Source organism: Neophocaena asiaeorientalis, unplaced genomic scaffold (genome assembly GCF_003031525.2).
Source record: "Neophocaena asiaeorientalis asiaeorientalis breed wild unplaced genomic scaffold, Neophocaena_asiaeorientalis_V1.1 scaffold7, whole genome shotgun sequence".
NCBI lineage: Eukaryota > Metazoa > Chordata > Mammalia > Artiodactyla > Phocoenidae > Neophocaena > Neophocaena asiaeorientalis.
In genome coordinates, this window is record NW_020185337.1 from 4,678,720 (window position 1) to 4,699,756 (window position 21,037).

A 21,037-nucleotide genomic window follows, 5' to 3' on the forward strand; every position below is an offset into this window, starting at 1 on the left:
ATTCTTTTCGTGATAAAAAGTTGGAATAAAAATAAATGGTTTGCTCCTGGATTCCTCATTCTCTATAATACAGACAAATTCGGAATAACTGAAAAGCTGTAAAGGTGAGGTTATTGATATTGTTACTCATGAATGTCAATATGCTTTCTCCATCATTATCTAAAAATACATTTCATAACAGAACCACATGTGATAAGGAAAATGGGCAAATGAATAGAGCAATTCAAAACCACAGAATTACTGGGCTGGAAGCGACCTTGTGTGCTATAGGAGTGCAGTTCCTTTTTAAATGGAAACCTGCCTGTGCCCTTGCCAGGACAGAGTCCCTATTTTATTCACGTGTGAATCCTTCCCACAAAGCCCAGCATGTAACAGGCACTCTATGAATACATTTGAAATGAACCACCATGTTTGTCAGATGAAGGAAATTCATTTTTTGTTTTTTTGCGGTACGCGGGCCTCTCACTGTTGTGGCCTCTCCCGCCGCGGGGCACAGGCTCCGGGACGCACAGGCTCAGCGGCCATGGCTCTCCGGCCCAGCCGCTCCGCGGCATGTGGGATCTTCCCGGACCGGGGCACGAACCCGCGTCCCCTGCATCGGCAGGCGGGCTCTCAACCACTGCGCCACCAGGGAAGCCCAGGAAATTCATTTTAATGTAACAGTTTATCATCTCAGAAGGAAAGACTTCTGGCTCTGCTCCTTCTACAAAGAAATGGCTTACTGTTCATTTACATATCAGTAATGAATAAAAGCCTGAATGGGAGATCATGCAATGGCAGTCCTCAACTAATGGAAAGGATGTAATCCAAAAGTTTCTAAGTAAGTAGATTCATTTGAACTCAGAATGCATTTTCCCATAGAAACAATGTGGTACATAATGGCTCCCTTCTCTGGCCAGCCCACTAAAACTCCCTTAAGTATATAGTTCCAACAGACTAAGGACCATGCAGAAAAACGTGCCATGGGAAAATGTGTCCAGCACCCCTCTGTGGGAACCACCTTGCTGCTGCCAGGAGGTGGGCTCCTTGAAGATCAGAGATGGGGGATGACCAAGAAATGGGACCAGGGCAAGGTTGTCAGCAACAATAGAAATCATGGCTTACTCCCCCTTCCACCCCAAACTCGCTGTCGGTTCCTCACTCATCCACTAAATGTGCGTATTTGGAGCATCTTCTCTCTATGTCAGGCACTATGCTAGGCCCTGGGAGGCACAGAAGAGACCACAACCCACATGGTTTTTATCCTTCCGGAGCTTACAGTCTAACAGGGAAGACAAACACTGAAGGGTCAGAAAGGAGAATGGCGTGAGGGTGAGCGGGGAGAGGGGAGAGGTCTGATGAGCGGAAAAGGAAGAGTATTTAGAAATGTAAGGTATCATTTCCTCTTTGTTCTCCCATCTGCATTCCTTTCCTCATTGGAGGGAGAGAAGGTGAGGGACAGAAACGAACAACTAAAAAGCAGATGCAGGGAGAACTTTCATTTTCATCTCCCCTGTTTTCACCCTTTTTTATAAATCTCAGTGCCAACAAGCACAGACAGTGATGACTGGCACTGATGTGGGCTGGGGGGAGTGGACCAGCAGACACTAGGGCTACAGCAGGGACCACAGGACCCAGAGGAAGGAAATCTCACCACCCCAGAACAAAGGAGAAATCACACTGTGATCAAGAATGGACAAGACAAGGCTGCACCTAAATGAGAAAAACGCCCTCCCGCTCAGGGCCCACCCAAGACAGACTCTGCTCTGGACATATAACCTCACAGACATTAAAATCCATCCCAACACCTCTCAATTTTCCCCATCATTTTCTATAACTCACTCAGGAATACTTCCACTCCTATGCCTGTATATTCTAACGAGGTTCTCTGAAGAAGGAGGAATCAGATAAACTGAAAATAGTTAATTTTTTTTTTTTTTTTTTTTTTTTTTTTGCGGTATGCGGGCCTCTCACTGTTGTGGCCTCTCCCGTTGCGGAGCACAGGCTCCGGACGCGCAGGCTCAGCGGCCATGGCTCACGGGCCCAGCCGCTCCGCGGCATGTGGGATCCTCCCGGACCGGGGCACGAACCGGTGTCCCCTGCATCGGCAGGCGGACTCCCAACCACTGCGCCACCAGGGAAGCCCCGAAAATAGTTAATTTTTAATCATTCATCCTTTCCGAAGCTTAATCACAAGGATGCTTTAGGATGACATTAGGCTCTTTTGATTTGCAAAAAGACAAACAAATAGGTTAAGTGGTTGGAAGATTTCACCAGGCCCCGTGGGTTGGAAGGAAGGAGGCAGATTAGCTTCCACGTGGGCAGACATAAAATAACAGACTGAGGGGGAATCAATCTAAGTCGTTCTTCAGGGATGATGGCCTCTAAATAAACAAATATGACTCCAGAATGGGACGTAGGAAACACTAGTCCAATGGCTGGTCACTCTATGGGTGTGGCCCAAAGACCACCAAAACTAAAGCATCATTAAAAAAAGGAATTAAAATTTTAAACACAAAATTGCACGGGCCCGCTGAGTGTGTGAACCTAAAATACAGGGTGGTGTTTCTATCAGATTTACAGAGAAGGGTAAGATTCAGAGAACATTACTTCAAATTACGAAAGGCCACCCTAACTTCCGGCTTGACTGGTCTACCCCAGTAGCCTATTTTCCACCCAGTTTTGATTCCTGAAGCACCTAGCTCCCAAGCACACCTTCCTTCTTACACTGTGATCTCTGGCTCCCCTAACAGGATCTCCTCCTACTAAGAGAAAATCAATCTGTCTCTTTTGCTGGTTCCCCTCCTTCTGATTCACTCCCCAAACTAGTGTTCTGTAAGGTCTCACCATTTGTCCTCTCACTCCACAAACTCTTCCCAGACAACCACATTGATGCCCAGAGCATCAAGGGACACTTACATTCTTGTGGTTCCTGAATCTGTAGCTCCAGCCCCAGTCACCTGCCTGAGCCTAGGATCATCTCCCAACTCACGTTAATGGTAAGTCGTGGATTATTAAGGGAAACAATGCAGAAGCAAACATACAGTTTTTTGGTTTAAACCAGGGAGGGCATCTGTGCTCTTCCACAGAATTTCTGTGAGGAGGAAACCTGGTACAACAGAAAGAACAGAGGTTTGGAAACAGTCACAAATGGGTTTGAATCTCAGCATTGCCATATACCAGCTGAGTAACTTTGCTAAGTTACCCTGAGCATCAGCTTCTTTACCTGTAAAAGTGGTGGCAATAATGTGTACTTTCCAAGGTTGTTGAGCGGATTAGAGATAAAATTTAAAAACAAAAAAACCCCAAACAACAAAAAAACCCACCACCCAGCACGTAACAGTTGTTCACGAAACAAGAGTGCTTGCTCCTATGTCTGTGGAGGTTGCTGTTATGCGAATACACAACTTCCTCGACTTACGATGGGGTTACATCTTGATAAACCCACTGTAAGTTGAAAATATTGTAAACTGAGAAAGCATTTAATACACCTAACCTGCCAAACATCATAGCTTAGCCACCTTAAATGTGCTTGAAACACGTCCATGAGCCTACAGCTGGGCAAAATCATCTAACACAAAGCCTATTTTATAGTAAAGTGTTGAATATCTTACGTAATGCATCGCACACTGTACTGAAAGTGAAAAACAGAATGACTGTGGTTCTTTCGGTTGTTTACCTTTGTGATTGTAGATGGCTGTCCGGGAGCTGCCACGGCCTCTGCCCAGCATCATGAGAGAGGACTGTACCACAAAGGATCAAAATGCAAAATTCAAAGTACATTTTCTACTGAATGCGTATCTCTTTTACACCACTGTAAAGTCACAAAAATCCTAAGTCGAACCATCGTAAGTCGGGGACTGTCTGCTAAGAAATTATTGGTTTTGTGATGACTTCGTTTCCTCATACTGGTAGCAGAGATTTTATTTTTGAAGTTCTGTGGGAGGGTCACTGTTGTCCTTATTTTTTTGTTGTTGCGGTACACGGGCCTCTCACTGTTGTGGCCTCTCCCGTTGCGGAGCACAGGCTCTGGACGTGCAGGCTCAGCGGCCACGGCTCACGGGCCCAGCCGCTCCGCGGCATGTGGCATCTTCCCGGACCGGGGCACGAACCCATGTCCCCTGCATCGGCAGGTGGACCCTCAGCCACTGTGCCACCAGGGAAGCCCCTGTCCTTATTTTTAATCCTTCTACCTCTACCACCAATATGCTGGGTATGGTAGAGTTACCTGACTCTGTTGGGTTGTCCAGCATCTAAACTCCCCTTCCTATGTTTGTAAAATCATTAACCCTAATATTACAAAAGCAGAAAATTCCAGATGACAGTTTTCTTAGCCCTCTCCCTGACCCCACTCCCCCATGCAATACAGAGCAGGCACATAATCAGGTCCGCTGGCTCCGCCAAACACATTCACCCCAGATTTTGAATCCCAAGAAATCTCAAGAAACAAGTACTGTACAGAAACCTGGATCTGGGGTTGGGGCAGCGTGAGCAGCTTCCAGAGGCAGTAGTGGCAGTGTCTGGGGTGTGGTGTCAGTGATGTTGCTGGTGCAAGATGTCGGGTCTAAAGTCACAGCCCAGGAGGCAGTAGTGATGTTCCCTGGACCAGTTCAGTGGCGTTGTTCCTGGTTGATGAGGTTCTGAGCTAGGTTCTCAGCTTTCCCAGGGAAACTGTGAGCTACCTAACTGCCTTCAGAGACTCCTTTCCTGATGAAATTAGCCAGAGGTTTCTGTTGCTTACATCTGAGAATCCAGACGGCTACACCAAGTCACGTGACATTTTATTACTTTAGGTCAAAGGCCACTGTAAGATTTACAGAGTAAACAATTACGGTGAGATCCTACCGGTAAGTCAGGGGGTCAGAGTGAGCAGCTGAACGAGATGTTACTGAGCATTTCTGAAATCATCTCTTAAAAGGCATGACAGGATGAATGCGTCACCACACTGTTTTAATAGTACGAAAAAATCAGTCATATTTTAGATACCATCAGGTTGAGAGATGCAGAACACTGGCCATCCCCTCAGAAGCATTCAGTTTCTTTCTCACATGCTCTAAGATATCCTATTGCTCAAGAATTCCAATGACTCCCTCCACAGACTTGAATTTTTACCTCCCTGCTTGATTATTCCCAAAGAAACTGTGATGCCATTCCATTAAGCGAGCTCAGTCCGGAGCATCACCTTATACTAGCCTGACAGAAAAATCTTAAAAACACACATCCTTGGGGAAAAGACCAGGTAGGAAATGAAAAGTGTAATTTTTGAAACTAGAAAAGAGCACTCATATACTTTATCTTTAATTAGAATTGATATTTCCCCTACAATCATCTAACTTCATTCACCTTGGATAATGCATTTTTGAATTTCCCCTAGTCACTATAACTAAATTGTATAGAAGTTCATATTAAATTTTTCTTTTGGCTTATTATCAGCAACGTTTACCACTGTACTTTAAAAAAAACACATATTTTCAATAAGACCCATGTGATTTCATGTGTAGAAATCACATGAAAAACAAAACTTTGGCACATAAAATTCTTACTAACAATAAGCAGAAGGATTCTGGGAAAAAGCAACGCACAAAAAAACTTTTTTTAGTATGACGGCAAGGGTTTGGGAAAAAGGAACTTACAGGAAAAAGTTTGTCTTGCCACGCACACTTTTTTTTTTTTTTTTTTTGCTATTTTTGCAATGTCCAAGAAGAATTCCTTGTCCTAAACCTAACTTTATTTTCTATTTTATCCTCCAAAGGTCTCACAATCTTCTGATTATAAACTCCAAGTCAACCACTGAAAAGATGGTAATTCCATGGATGTAGGTTTCAGTTCAAAAAATAAACAGAATAGAAAAATGTATTTTCGATCTCAAACAATAAAAGCAAATTTAAAACAGCAAAAATGTTTTTTAAAAATCAGAATCAGAAGAATGTGAACTGTTTGTAAATTTTTCCAGTTCTGAATTCTGATTTGTTTTTAAATTATGTGATATATATGGGATTTTTGTCTCTCTCAGTATTTCAGAGAAGGATAGAGTGGTGAATCTAGTCATACAAAGGAAGCTTCTGTCTAAGCCAGGATTCATATAGTTAGATCATTTGCACAAGGCCGTATAGTTTTATGCCACATTCATAAAAGATCTGTTTTCTCTTCTACTCTCTAAAATCCTTATTAACCAGAGATCCTGAAAAATCAAGCAGGCTGCAACCTGCCTGACCTTCAGAAATAAGAACTTCTTTTAGGATATTTCGAACTAAGAGTGACTCATGGGGGAAAGCGGGTTGCTGTTAAACTGAGATCTTCTACGTTAGGGTTCCCCGGTTTTTTGCTCAAAGAGAAGCCCCGCGATGGGCACAGGTTAGAGGGAGAGACTGTTATATGGTGGAGGAGGTCATCACCATCACTCTAGGTTGACCAACACCCTCTGGCCCTGGGAACCCCTGCAAACCTCAGAGAGGCCCTATATGGAGGGGAGAGGCATTCCAGGGAAGACTCCAAAATATCCACCAGGAGATCCCAATTTCTAGGTAGGGGCCTGATGATAAACGAATATGGGAAGGACACGGTCAATATGGAATGGGACACACAGTCCTACAGAGGGTTTAGGGGAATCACACACGAGAGGATGCACACCTGTCAGAAAGTTCAACTGACAAGGACAGAGGATGCCTCAGGAAACCCAATAACCCTATAACTGTGGGTGAATTAAGCACCATAGGTCAGCGTAACCCCACAGTGACCAGGCATCAGAAACGCTCATCACAAAGCATGTGGATGTGTTCTCTCATTGTGCACTGAGCTAGGAGGGGGACAAGACTCACCGAGTCACTTTCTCCTTCATTGTTTCTGTATTGGGCACAGACGGATGAAAATGGTCCCACTGGTTTGGTTTGTCCGTTTCTGCTTGTGTACACAGTTCATTAACGGACAAAGTTAACATCTGCTTTTAGGATCAGATGTTTCTGGTATCAGACATGGCAGGCTGGGTGTCATCTGCACTGAGGAGTGGTCCTCTGGCCAGGAGTGGCTATAGTTTCACGTCGACTTCCTGTTCCTCAGAGGAAACAGAAATGCCCCCCTCTTTCCCCAGGAGGCTGACCCTGGGCCACCTGACAGCTGGGCCCCTCTGCTACATCCCTCCTCAAGTACTGGTTAATTTTTAATGCCATTAAAAATGTTCTCGCACGTTTACTTAGCTCTGCAGTTTATAACAAACCCACCAAACAGGACAAACCAGTCTGGGCGCTGAGGAGGGAGCTGACAGCAGAAGAGCTGCAACTATGGTTAAACCGGTTCAACCTCAGTACACCTGAAGGCAGCCTTTTCCCTGCTCCCTCCTAGAACTTTAGAGTTAAAATAAGGAGAAGACAGAAACCGACCCAAAAAAGTTATTAGATGTGTCCCCACAAATACCGACCAGTAAGTCACTAAAGTGAATTAAAAGGGACATGAAAGTCAATATTTACATTTCGTCTAGTTTTTTTTTAATCTGGTGCACCTACTGAATAACTCATATTTGGACCTAACAATATTAACACATTCTAAAGGGGTTATCAGTAATTAATAGCTTCTTCCCACACACATGTGCTGCCAGTTTAAATGTGGGAAAAGAGCCTGAACTCAAGTTTCACCAGTGCTGTTCTACGACGCCAATAAACTTTTATAGTTTCATGCATGTACTTGTTTAAGAAATAGATGCTATATCTACCACCCTCAGAGATGTTCAAGATGTACTGAAGAGTGAAACTGGTAACATTGCATACTGCATTAATTCTATAATTCAAGAAACCGACAGAGAAGCCCCAAGAATATAATACTTAACATTTTATAATAAAAAAGGAAAACACTGAACTGCTAGTTTTTCATACTAATCCTACACTGCTTCATGAATTACATGATTACAATCACTTAAACATTTTTTTAATTTTAAACAGGCTGTTAGGAATCAACTGGAAAAAAAAAACCTACGAAGAATCAAAGTTGGGAATTCCCTGGTGGTCCAGTGGTTAGGACTCCGCACTCTCCCTGCTGAGGGACCAGGTTCGATCCCTGGTCGGGGAATTAAGATTCCGCAAGTCACGTGGCATGGCCAAAAAAAAAATTCTATTAAAAAGAAAAAGAATCAAAGTTGTATTTATATAATTAGTTAAGAGTAGATGGTGACTGGGACTTCCCTGGTGGTCCAATGGTTAAAAAACTCACAGTCTGAGGGCTTCCCTGGTGGCGCAGTGGTTGAGAGTCCGTCTGCCAATGCAGAAGATGCGGGTTCGTGCCCCGGTCCGGGAAGATCCCACATGCCGCGGAGCGGCTGGGCCCGTAAGCCATGGCCGCTGAGCCTGTGCGTCCGGAGCCTGTGCTCCGCAACGGGAGAGGCCACAACAGTGAGAGGCCCGTGTACCGCCAAAAAAAAACAAAAAAAAACTCACAGTCTAACCTTACACCTAAAGTAACTAGAGAAAGAAGAACAAAAAGAACCCCAAAGTTAGCAAAAGAAAAGAAATCATAAAGATCAGAGCAGAAATAAATGAAATAGAAATGAAGAAAATAGCAAAGATCGATAAAACTAAAAGCTGATTCATTCAGAAGATAAACAAAATTGATAAACCTTTAGCCAGACTCATCAAGAAAAAACGAGAGAGGACTCAAATCAATAGAATTAGAAATGAAAAAGAAGAAATTACAACTGACACCACAGAAATGCAAAGGCTCATAAGAGACTACTACAAACAGCTATATGACAATAATATGGACAACCTGGAAGAAATGGACAAATTCTTGGAAAGGTAACTTTCTAAGACTGAACCAGGAAGAATTAGAAAATATAAACAGATCAATCACAAGTAATGAAATTGAAACTGTAATTAAAAATCTTCCAACAAACAGAAGTCCAGGACCAGATGGCTTCACAGGTGAATTCTATCTAACAGTGAGAGAAGAGCTAACGCCTATCCTTCTCAAACGCTTCCAAAAAATTGCAGAGGGAGGAACATACCCAAACTTGCTCTATGAGGCCACCATCACCCCGATACCAAAACCAAAGATACCACAACAAAAGAAAATTACAGACCAATAGCAGTGATGAACATAGATGCAAAAATCCTCAACAGAATACTAGCAAACAGAATCCAACAACACATTAAAAAGATCATGCACCATGATCAAGTGGGATTTAACCCAGGGATGCAAGAATTCTTTAATATATGCAAATCAATCAATGCGATACATCATATTAACAAATTAAAGAATAAAAACCATATAATCATCTCAATAGATGCAGAAAAAACTTCTGACAAAATTCAACACCCATTTATGATAAAAGCTCTCCAGAAAGTGGGCACAGAGGGAACTTACCTCAACATAATAAAGGCCATATACAACAAACCCAAAGTCAACATCCTTCTCAATGGAGAAAACCTGAAAGCATTTCCTCTAAGATCAGGAACAAGGCAAGGATGCCCACACTCACCCTACTATTCAACATAGTTTTGGAAGTCCTAGCCACAGCAATCACAGAAGAAAAAAAATAAAAGGAATCCAAACTGGAAAAGAAGAAGTAAAACCGTCACCGTTTGCAGATGACATGATACTATACACAAAGAATCCTAAAGATGCTACCAGAAAACTACTAGAGCTAGTCAATGAATTTGGAAAAATTGCAGGATACAAAATTAATGCACAGAAATCTCTTGCATTCCTATACACTAACAACAAAAGATCAGAAAGAGAAATTAAGTAAATAATCCCATTTACCATCTCAAAAAAAAGAATAAAATACGTAGGAATGAATCTGCCTAAGGAGGCGAAAGACCTGTACTCCGAAAACTATAAAACACTGATGAAAGAAATAAAAAATGACACAAATGGAGAGATATACCACATTCAAGGACGGTTAGAATCAATACTGTTAAAATGACTATGCTACCCAAAGCAATCTACAGATTCAATGAAATCCCTATCAAATTACCAATGGCATTTTTCATAGAATTAGATCAAAAATTTTACAATTTGTATGAAAACACAAAAGACCCTGTGAATAGCTAAAGCAATCTTGAGAAAGAAAAAAGAGTTGGAGGAATCAGGCTCCCTGACTTCAGACTATACTACAAAGCTACAGTAATCAAGATAGTATGGTATTGGCACAAAAACAGAAATATAGACCAATGGTACAGGATAGAAAACCCAGAGATAAACCCCCACACCCATGGTCAACTAATCTATGACAAAGGAGGCAAGAACACACAATGGAGAAAAGACAGTCTCTTCCATAAGTGGTGCTGGGAAAACTGGACAGCTACATGTAACAGAATGAAATTAGAACACTCCCGAACACCATACACAAAAATAAACTCAAAATGCATTAAAGACCTAAAAGTAAGACCCGACACTATAAAACTTTTAGAGAAAACCATAGGAAAAACTCTCTTTGACATAAATCACAGCAATATCTTTTTTGACCCACTTCCTAGAGTATTGAAAATAAAAACAAAAATAAACAAATGGGACCTAATGAAAATTAAAACCTTTTGCACAGCAAAGGAAACCATAAACAATATGAAAAGACAACCCTCAGAATGGGAGAAAACATTTGCAAACAAAGCAATGGACAAAGGATTAATCTCCAAAATATACAAATAGCTCATGCAGCTCAATATCAAAAAAACAAACAACCCAATCCAAAAATGGGTGAAAGACCTAAATAGACATTTCTGCAAAGAAGACATACAGATGGGCAAGAGGCACATGAAAAGCTGCTCAATATCACTAATTATCAGAGAAATGCAAATAAAAACTACAATGAGGTATCACCTCACACTGGTCAGAATGGCCATCATCAAAAAATCTACAATTTGTATGAAAACACAAAATGCTGGAGAGGTTGTGGAGAAAAGGGAACCCTCTTGCACTGTTGGTGGGAATGTAAATTGATACAGCCACTATGGAGAACAGTATGGAGGTTCCTTAAAAAACTAAAAATAGAACTACCATATGACCCAGAAATCCCACTCCTGGGCATATATCCAGAGGAAACCATAACTCAAAAAGATACATGCACCCCAATGTTCATTGTAGCACTATTTACAACAGCCAGGACATGGAAGCAACCTAAGTGTCCACTGACAGATGAATGGGTAAAGAAGATGTGGTACATATATACAATGGAATATTACTCAGCCATAAAAAGGAACGAAATTGGGTCATTTGTAGAGATACGGATGGACCTAGAGTCTGTAATACAGAGTGATGTGAGCCAGAAAGAGAAAACCGAATATCATATATTAACGCATGTATGTGGAATCTAGAAAAATGGTACAGATGAACTTAGTCCCAGGGCAGGAATAGAGACGTAGACATAAAGAACAGACATGTGGACATGGGGTGGAGGGGAAGGGGAGGGTGGGATGAATTAGAAAGTTAGGTTTGACATAAATACACTACTGTGTGTAAAACAGATAGCTAGTGGGAACCTGCAGTATAGCACAGGGAGCTCAGCTCAGGGCTCTGTGATGACCTAGAGGGGTGGAATGACGTGGGGGGGCGTTTGGGAGGGAGGTCCAAGAGGGCGGGAATATATGTATATATATAGCTGATTCACTTTGTTGTACAGCAGAAACTAACACAACATTGTAAAGCAATTATACTCCAATTAAAAAAAAAAAAGACTCCACGTTCCCCATGCAGGGGGCCCAGGTTCGATCCCAGGTCAGGGAACTAGATCCCGCATGCTGCAACTAAAGATCCCTCGTGCTGCAACTAAGACCCGGCACAGCCAAATAAATAAATAAATATTTAAAAAAAGAAAAAAAGAGTAGATGGTGATTTTGTAAATATAAGAATCATATAGAACACTGAAAAAATTACAAAGAAATCAGTGAAGTTCAACAAAAGCTGGCTGCAATTTAATAACTTTGGTCTAGACACTTAAAAGCATATATATATTTATACACACACACGATTGGCATATAAAATGTAAATATATATGCTCATTATAATATTTGTTAAAAATTTAGGCTCAGTGTAATGTATCAGCCCTTTCTTTTTTAGGTTCTCATTTTTTTTAAGTTTTAATAGCTATGATCAAATTTGTTCTTTCCTGTTTTTGATACTCCATATTTGTGATTTTAAAATATCAGTCTTATGGCCCACTTTTGAAGAGATAAGGAAAAAAAGCTCCTATCAGGGGAAAAATAAACCCTTTTCTGACAATCTTATTAAATGTACATTTAACATATTATTTCAAAATCTTTCGGAGGAGGAGTGAATGTTACTGTCATCAGGGGGTATCTTTCCATTCCTGAGAGTAAGCGTGAAGACAGGAGAGCAAACAGGCCTAAACTATGCAAAATGCCACACTGTGGCAGGCACCCACAGCTTCAACAGATACTAGATTCACCTCATTCCTTTGTTATCCCTACCTACCCTTTGCTGCAATAGGAAACGGGAAAAAAAAAAAAATCAAAGTGCATGGTTTTTGAAAAAGCTCCCTGGTGATTTTTTTTTTTTTTTTTTGCAGTATGCGGGCCCCTCACTGCTGTGGCCTCTCCCGCCGTGGAGCACAGGCTCCGGACGCGCATGCCCAGCGGCCACGGCTCACGGGCCCAGCCGCTCTGCGGCATGTGGGATCTTCCCGGACCGGGGCACGAACCCGCGCCCCCACCATCGGCAGGCGGACTCCCAACCACTGCGCCACCAGGGAAGCCCCCTGGTGATTTTTATACTCTCCTGAGTATACGCCTGAGCATCTGTGTACTGCCCCCCAAAATGAGAACTCAAGATAGGCATTGCCTCATCTCACCCTTAAATGCACTATATCCAAATACCTGAGAACCCCTGGTTTCAACTGACTACTCCCCTGGCTAGTTTTAGAGCCCAAAGTTGTGGCTGCAGCCAGACAGGTGTCAACGCATCAACTGTGATACAGGCCCCCAAAAGAGAACCTTGTAAAGACCATTTCTCTACGCCTCAGAGCTGAGCCAGGCTGCCATCTTTATGATCTGAGCAACCACTGGGTAGGAGGTGACTCCACAGGTGCCCTAGTTTATCCTGTCTGTCCTGTTCCCATATTTGTGTTCACATGATAAGCTTGCAGAAGAGTTGCTCCAGCGAGGCTCACGGAAAGAGCTTCAGGACTAATTCTGCAGAGACAAAAACCAGGCAGAGCAAGAACTCAAACTCATCCCGGAGAGATTACCAAAAGCTTTTTGGGAGACAAGTCCTAAGGTGCTATTCTAAAAAAAACCACAAAAAAGTGGTGGAAAGAGAAGATCTGAAATTTCTGCAGAATTTGAACGGAGAAAACGAAAAATTAATTTTGTTCAGAGGGTAAGGGACGTATCCTAAATACCATCTTCTAAAAGGTTTCCCCTTCAAGAAGAAAACGTCAACACTTCACAGGCTCGAATCTCCACACTCCTCCCAGAAATTCCCATCGCTCACTTGGCAGGCGTCCAGATGGCCTAGTTCAGCTGGCAAACATTCAAATACAGTTATTCCAAATATGTTAATGAGGCTAACAGGGTGCTCCCACCACGTCACCCCACCCTCCCTTTCTTTGTGTGAACTGAACCTGTGCAGGTTAAAACAGGTGTGCCAGACACTTGCTAAGTGAGATTACTGACTGTTAGCTAAGTGACTGCCAATTTAAAATAAGCATTTAGGGAGACTGGCTTTGCTCAAATGTATGTTGTCTTTTGAAAGGAATATTTCGACGTTCAACCCACTCCCACTCCAGTAATCCTCTATGGGTGTAAAAATATAAGCATCAGTGATTTACATTCTTTCAGTGCCATAGTCAAAGTATCTTAAAGATTCCAAGGTACTTGACAAGTATTCTTTTTAAAAAGAACTTCCCAGTGACATGTTTCATTCTGCAAACGAAGACATGGAATTAGTGGTTACACACTGGGAAAGACAATGATAACTGGAAATCACCGGCAGGTTTACTAATTTGTTAATTTATTGGTTAAGGAATTTATTCAAGAGTATCTCTTTAGCCCAACATTAAGTATGTCCTCTGTGAACCCAAAGAAATCACAAAGCCTCATCTTTGGTTTGTATGTATTCTAAAAAATCTCAAAATTTCCCCCACAAAATCAGACTACCTAAAAGTTTTCATTCCTCTTTCTCCCTGCCTCCCCCCAAAAAAGCTTTAACTTGTTTCTTCATCCACACAGACATTCCACACATAGTCTGAATTTTAAAATAGGCCATGCAGCTTCACTGTCAGGAGAATAGAAACTGCCAGTTCCAAAAAAATCTCAGCATCGCCTGGTCCCTAAATTAGCCCCAAATCACCAGACCTTATACAGGAAGACAGGATCCAGTATTTTAAGTTTAAAAATTAAAGGGAGGGCCTTCCCTGGTGGCGCAGTGGTTGAGAGTCCGCCTGCCGATGCAGGGGACAATGGGATTACATACTTTCCCAGGGTGACTCATGCTCATATGATCAAGATTAAACTGAGCACGGAATCTACAATCAGGAAAGAATTTTTTCTCAGGGGCAGAAAGGGGTGTGGCATTTCCAAATGAGCACTAAGGTAGGATCTTCTGTGTGGATTAGGTGAGCAAATCCCACATAATTAACTTCCTACTAACAATACAAGAAAGGAGCAAACACAGGTGAGCTGCATGCCTTCCCAAAAGGTGCCAGTCTAAAGCCCCTTCAGATGTTTCCAAGGCTCCAGAGATTCGATGGAGAAGCAAAAGAGACGGGTGGCACAACCGTGTCAATACACTTAACATTACTGAACTGTGTACTTTAAAACAGGTAAGAGGGTAAATTTTATGTTATGTGTTTTTTTAAAAAAATAAAAATTTTAGGGCTTCCCTGGTGGCTCAGTGGTTGGGAGTCTGCCTGCCGATGCAGGGGACGCGGGTTCATGCCCCGGTCTGGGAAGATCCCACATGCCGCAGAGCTGCTGGTCCTGTGCTCCACAGTGGGAGAGACCACAGCAGTGAGAGGCCCACATACCGCAAAAAAAAAAAAAAGAAAAAGAAAAATTTTTAAAAAGAGTGAGAGACTGGGGTGAACTTACCACATTGTCACTGCTCTGAGGGGCAGCTAAAATGCTCTTAAAATGTCAAAGCATTTGAATTTTGGAAAGTACAACAACCCACTGAAGATGGGGATAGATGTGGCAGATTGGGAATGGCACCGGGCTGGGTGTCAGGAAGCTTGCATCACTATCTCTGCCTGCTAAAACCAACTGGCCTTGAACTCAGGGTATTTCCTTGGCTTCAATTCCCTAGGTCCTCATTTTCTCACTGCGAATAGGATCAGTAATTAAGTTTTCCTCTTTTCACTACTTTAAGAAAAGTATTTCTTCTCCTTAAGTATTAAAAATCTCAAAGTTATGAAAAGTTATTCTGCTTTGGAAATACACAGATTAGAAACAACAGATTCTCTTTGAAAAACAAACATGAATGTTTTCAACACGAGAACCTTATCTGAAACATTAAAAATACTTCAATATCCATGTTCCAATATCCCTCAGTTAATAAGAACATGGGTTTCTCAACATATAACTGTTTCTCCAGCTTGGGAATAAATATCGCATTTGCTAAAATATTTAGTATGCATAAAACCCACCATAAAAGAGTATGTTTTAGCTGTTTAAGCATCACTGAAATCAGTAGGGAGATACTAAACTTTTAAATATATCTGAGTATTAAAAATTATATCTTAAAACAGAAATAATCGAAGTACCAACATCCTATGAATTTTAAGTCAATCTATGCATTTTCTATTTAAATGTAAGTAAATATAAAGTCATTAGAAGTTAAAATATGTATATTCAGTTTAATGATGTCTTATTTAATTATGAAAGAGACATTTTAGTAACATGCAAAGGGCAATACACCTGCTTACCTAATATTTTACAACTTCTGCTTAACTAACATTTTATAACTTTTTTTTCCTATATGTTAAAGCAAAGCCAGAAATTTTAAAGTTAAAATACTCCCACTGAAAACTGATAAGCTATATATTTTTTTATGCTGCACTTGGATGACTAATGTTGCGGTTCTCCCCAGGAGCATTTACACTTGTTTACAGCAAATTTAAATATTCATTGGAAACATCTATCACTGTGTTAAACAACATATGGGTTAGAATAAATTATAGAAAAAAAATCTGAAAAAATAACTAGAACTATCAAGAGACTCCTAAGAAAACAGGTCTACCAAGTATATGGTTTTAAAAATACAGGAAAGCAAGGCAATAAAGTCACCTGATGAAAAGAGCAAGGCGTGAGCCCAGCCTTCGTGCGGGACAGACGTCACAGGAGTCTAGCCTTTCTTGATAGAAGCTGGCTCTGGGTCTCCACCGCCAGCCAGCAACAGCCCTTCTATTCACTTCAGGAGCAAAGCGATCTACTAACTGAACGTACTTGAACTCTGGGTGCAGTGAGAGGGTGTGGTAGACACTTCGTATAATAACAATAGTGATACCGTATAATCCTACGTGCAGGACAGAAGTTACAGGAGTCTAGCCTTTCTTGATAGAAGCTGGTTCTCGGTCTCCACCACCAGCCAGCAACAGCCCTTCTATTCATTTCGGGAGCAAAGCGATCTACTAACTGAACGTACTTGAACTCTGGGTGCAGTGAGAGGGTGTGGCAGACACTTCGTATAATAACAATAGTGATACCGTGTAACAGCAATAATGCTACTCAACACTTACAAAGCAGATGGGAAGATTCTCTAAGATCTTGCAGGCAGATGGGCAGAGTATCTCCCTGAGTAAGGAAATGGAGGGGAAGGGAGAGAGAGTGAAGGATGGAGAAATGGAAGGGAGGGAGGAAAGGTCAGCCAGCTCATCAGTATGACACCACAGTGGTGAAAAGTCGACAGTACAATCTGGGTTCCCAGCATGGAGAAATGAACACTCTTGACACCGAGACGGTTAGGGTAGAGTAAATTGAAAGACGCACACTCTGATGAAGAGATGGTTAGAGCAGGGTAAGGAAGGAATTAACAAAAGCTGATGATAGCCATCATTTTATAAGTAACTCCCCCAATGCCTTTCATTTTGGGAGGAGGGTGTCAATCTCTTTCTGCAAGGTATAAATAGAATCATAAAGTTCCCCTAAGAAAATACTATCTGATAGCTTTCTAAAAACAGAGTGAACTCAGTAGGTAGTTGGAAATAAATTCTTTATTCCTCTGCTAGGATTAAATAACCATTCCCACCTGGGCCACTTCTTGGCCAATTTTCTAAGATAGAGTCTGTCTTATCTCTCTCTCTCTTGCTCTCGTTCTTTAAAACGGACTTTAAAATCAAAGTTTAGGTTCAAAGAAACAGATTAGAATATATACATTACACACAGGGAGAGAAAGAGAGACAGACAGACAGGCAGACAGAAATTTGAAAACAGAACTTCTTTAGTCATGTAGAACTATTTTGGTGCTCTGTTATAAACCAACCACATCTCAACTAACCAAAACTTAGGGCAAACTAGACATGTACTATAAAGACAGTGGGAAAAAAATATCTGAAATTAGAACTATTCCAGGAAACCTGGACTGTATTTTAATAATAGGCTTTCAGATCCCATAACCAGAATAACCAGAACTTCTGGTTACGGCACGCGGGCCTCTCACTGCTGTGGCCTCTCCCGTTGCAGAGCACAGGCTCCGGACGTGCAGGCTCAGCGGCCACGGCTCACGGCCCCAGCCGCTCCGCGGCATGTGGGATCTTCCCGGACCGGGGCACGAACCCGCGTCCCCTGCATCGGCAGGCGGACTCTCAACCACTGCGCCACCAGGGAAACCCAATCCTCTTCATCTTTAAGCCATTCATAAAGCTCTCGATTCACGAATGCGCATTCTTTTTCAAATCTATACCTGCACAGTACCTTCCTTGATTTCATCACATCTTTGAGCTTCTTGGCGATGGTTAGGTACTTTCTCATGTTCTTACCTTTCTAAAAATTCCCTTTCACTTTTGTCATCCTCTAAATATGTCCCCTTTAGGGGAAACTTTGATCTAAATCACGTATTTTTTAAAGGATCACTGCATATTTCCCTTATCTCACAGAAAAGAGGCTGAAGTTACTTTCTGAGTTTTGGTTCTTGCCTTCCTATCCCACTCTCTATACACATTTACTTCTACTGGATTTTCTTCCTTTTCCCATGTTTCCTCCATGCTAACTCAGCACTTATCCAAGTGTAAGGTAAGGACCACCTACATCAGAATCACCAGGGATTTGAGAGTTAGAAAATGCAGTTTTCTGGACCTCTACCAAGATTTACTAAAAATTTCAGAAAGGGCAAAGGCTCCAGAATGTTCATTTCAGAAGTTACCCAGGTGATTTGGATGCACATTGAAGTTTGAGGTCCACTGCCCCAAACCCTTGACTCTTCCTTCACCAAAGGACACAGGGACTCCACCGAACTATTACATGGACAAGTGCCATCAGAGCATCTGAGAAGAGAGGGCAGCATGGCAGTTCTGTTCACCTTCCTTTTGAAATACAGATAGAGGAGCTAACAAAGTTTGGAGACTGAGCTGACTGTGAGACACCAGCACAAATGCAGACTCAGCCCTGCTCCATGGCTGCTGCCAATTACAGTAGCCAGACCTGCAAGAGGACTGATTACATGTAATTTATAAAAAGTAAACAAGCTGAGCAGCTTGTGAACAATGAATGGTGATATTCAAGCCAAGAGGTAATAAAAAGCATGAATAAATGACTCAGCATCCCCCTCCCCACCCAGACAACAATTGGTTGTACTGGAGCTAGGATTAGCATGGGGGAAAAAAAAAAAAAGAGAGTATTTGGGGCAATGATTTAAATGATAACAGACCATTTACCACTGGAGAGAGATTTCTGTCTCTTGCAGAAACCCTTGTGACAGGGGTGCATGGCCCCAACCTCTGGGGTTCAAAAGCTCAGGCATCTAAATGACTTTTTCTCAACCTTATTGAAGCCAGAAAAGGAAATGCCTGGGTCCAAGGCTGCAACACAGTCCAGTACCTGAATTATGGCTTTTAAAGGAAACACACAGGGAAATAAACCAAATGAATAATACAGCTGTAGGAACCAAGCCTTATGAAGGATTCCTCTACCTGAGGGTTTCCCAACTTCTGCCCTATTGATATTTGGGGCTGGGTCATTCTTGGTTGCAAAGGCTGTCCCGTGCATTGTAGGATGTTTAGCAGCATCCCTGCCTCCACCCACCAGCTGCCAGTAGCACCCCCAGTGGCGACAACCACAAAACATCTCCAGACATTGTTAAATGTCTCTGGCAGGGGCAAAATCACCTTCCCACTTCCACTAAAAACCACTGCTGTACACGGACACATCACGAAGAAACGTTCGTATTAGTGAATTAGCTCGAGGAACATATTTTTGACATCATAAAGATCTCATGATTTTTGCTTTTAAATATACATATATATACGTCTCTTAAGTCTGTGATCCTACTTTTTAAAATATATTTTTCCGATACCAGGGACTACAATACACAATCTTAATATGGTTTCAGGGAGCTATTCAAGCCACTACAAACGTGCCACGTAAGGAAATAACTAGTGGGCTCCTTGCCTTTCCGAGTCACAATCAATAAGCTGTCAACTTTACCGCCGAAGGATTCATGTCCACTTGACACAGCCAAGGTGTCCATCAGGTACAGGCCACCAAGTGCTAGAGCCCGTAAAACTTTCAGGAGCCCACAAAAAGTGTCTTCATATGAATTTCATTTAAAATCAGAATAAAACATGAACATAATAAGGATAATAACTATCTAATAATAAATCCAGCTTGGAATATATTCATCTATCTGGACACAGTTGCAAAATATAATTTTTATTCTTTTTTTTGTTAGAGGAAGGGAGCCCTTGAAGGCAAAAGTACTGGGGGCTCGTGAAAAATCACAATGAGCCCCAGCATCAAAAGGGGGAACAAGAAATTAAACAAACAAGTGCAATCCGGTGCAATGGACACTGTCCTGGGGGAATGACCGAGCATCGAAGGGGAACAAAACAGATGCTCTTGGCCCGCTGGGTCTGCATGGGTGAGTGATAGTGGTGGCGGGAGCTTCAGGGAGGCTCCCGGGGTAGCCTTGGTGTGGAGGCAGAGAGAGGAGGGCCAGGAATCCCTGGAGGAGAGAAGCGCACAGGCCAAGGCCAGAGTGAGGGATCACAAAGCCAATTCGGGACCTGAAAGCTCAGTACAGCTGAAGCGGAGCGCGTGAGTGAGAAGGAAGTACATGCACGGGCCACATCACAGGGAACCCTGCAAGCCAAGAGAAGGGGTTTGGGCATTCCTCAGAGCAAAGGAACCCTGCGGAACAGCCTCAAACTGGAGCCTGGGACGATCAGATCTGGGTTTCAGAAAGGCCATGCTGGCTGCCTTGATGAAGCTGGTTTGGAGGTACGCAAGGATGGAGACAAGGAGATGAACTAGCGATTGCAGAAATCCGGCAGAAAGGCAAAGGCAGCTTAGGCAACACAGCGGTCAGGAAGTCAAGAGATCTCTGGAAGGTAAAGCTGACAGGATTTGGTCACTGGATGTGGAGAAGGAGAAGAGAACAAAGAAAACCCTCTGGCTTAAGCCACTGGGAAAGGGATGGTGGTGTGACTGACTGAGAGAGGGAACAGCGAGAGGACGGGGTTTAGGGAGAGGATGGTAAGCCCTGCTGTGGGCATGCGGACTCTCCCTTGCTGTGGGGATCTAAGCAGTTAGAGATCTACTAACCAGTTAGAGCCAAAGATGTGGAGTGACAAATGGGCTGAAATGGTGTCTTCAGATCATCAGCATATAATTCAGGGGCATTTCACTGGGCTTTATGATCCACAGATGGGCTTTAAAAGTTAGGAAGCGTGCAAGGGGATAATAAGGTTTGTGTGTAAGTTTGTAAGAATTCTGTGGACACTACTATATATAAAATAGATAACCAGCAAGGACCTACTGTATAGCAGAGGGAACTATACTCAATATCTTGTAATAACCTACAATGGAAGAGAATCTGAAAAAGAATATATAACTGAATCACTCTGCTGTACACCTGAAACTAACAAAACTGTAAATCAACTAACAACCAGCATGATGTGGGCACTGGC

The 21,037-nt window shown here is 42.3% G+C and overlaps 1 protein-coding gene, 1 long non-coding RNA gene and 1 other non-coding gene across 6 annotated transcripts in view; 1 reads left to right on the forward strand and 2 right to left on the reverse strand.

The window, feature by feature from the left end:
• The window catches only part of GAB1 (GRB2 associated binding protein 1), a 126,379-nt gene that overhangs the window by 94,719 nt on the left and 10,623 nt on the right, over nucleotides 1-21,037 (reverse strand). The gene's annotated exons all lie outside the window — the stretch shown is intronic.
• The window catches only part of LOC112393784 (uncharacterized), a 60,206-nt gene that overhangs the window by 35,930 nt on the left and 3,239 nt on the right, over nucleotides 1-21,037 (reverse strand). The window lies entirely within an intron of this gene.
• TRNAE-CUC (transfer RNA glutamic acid (anticodon CUC)) lies at nucleotides 7,965-8,037 on the forward strand. The gene has a single exon. It is a non-coding gene; the product is annotated as a tRNA-Glu (tRNA).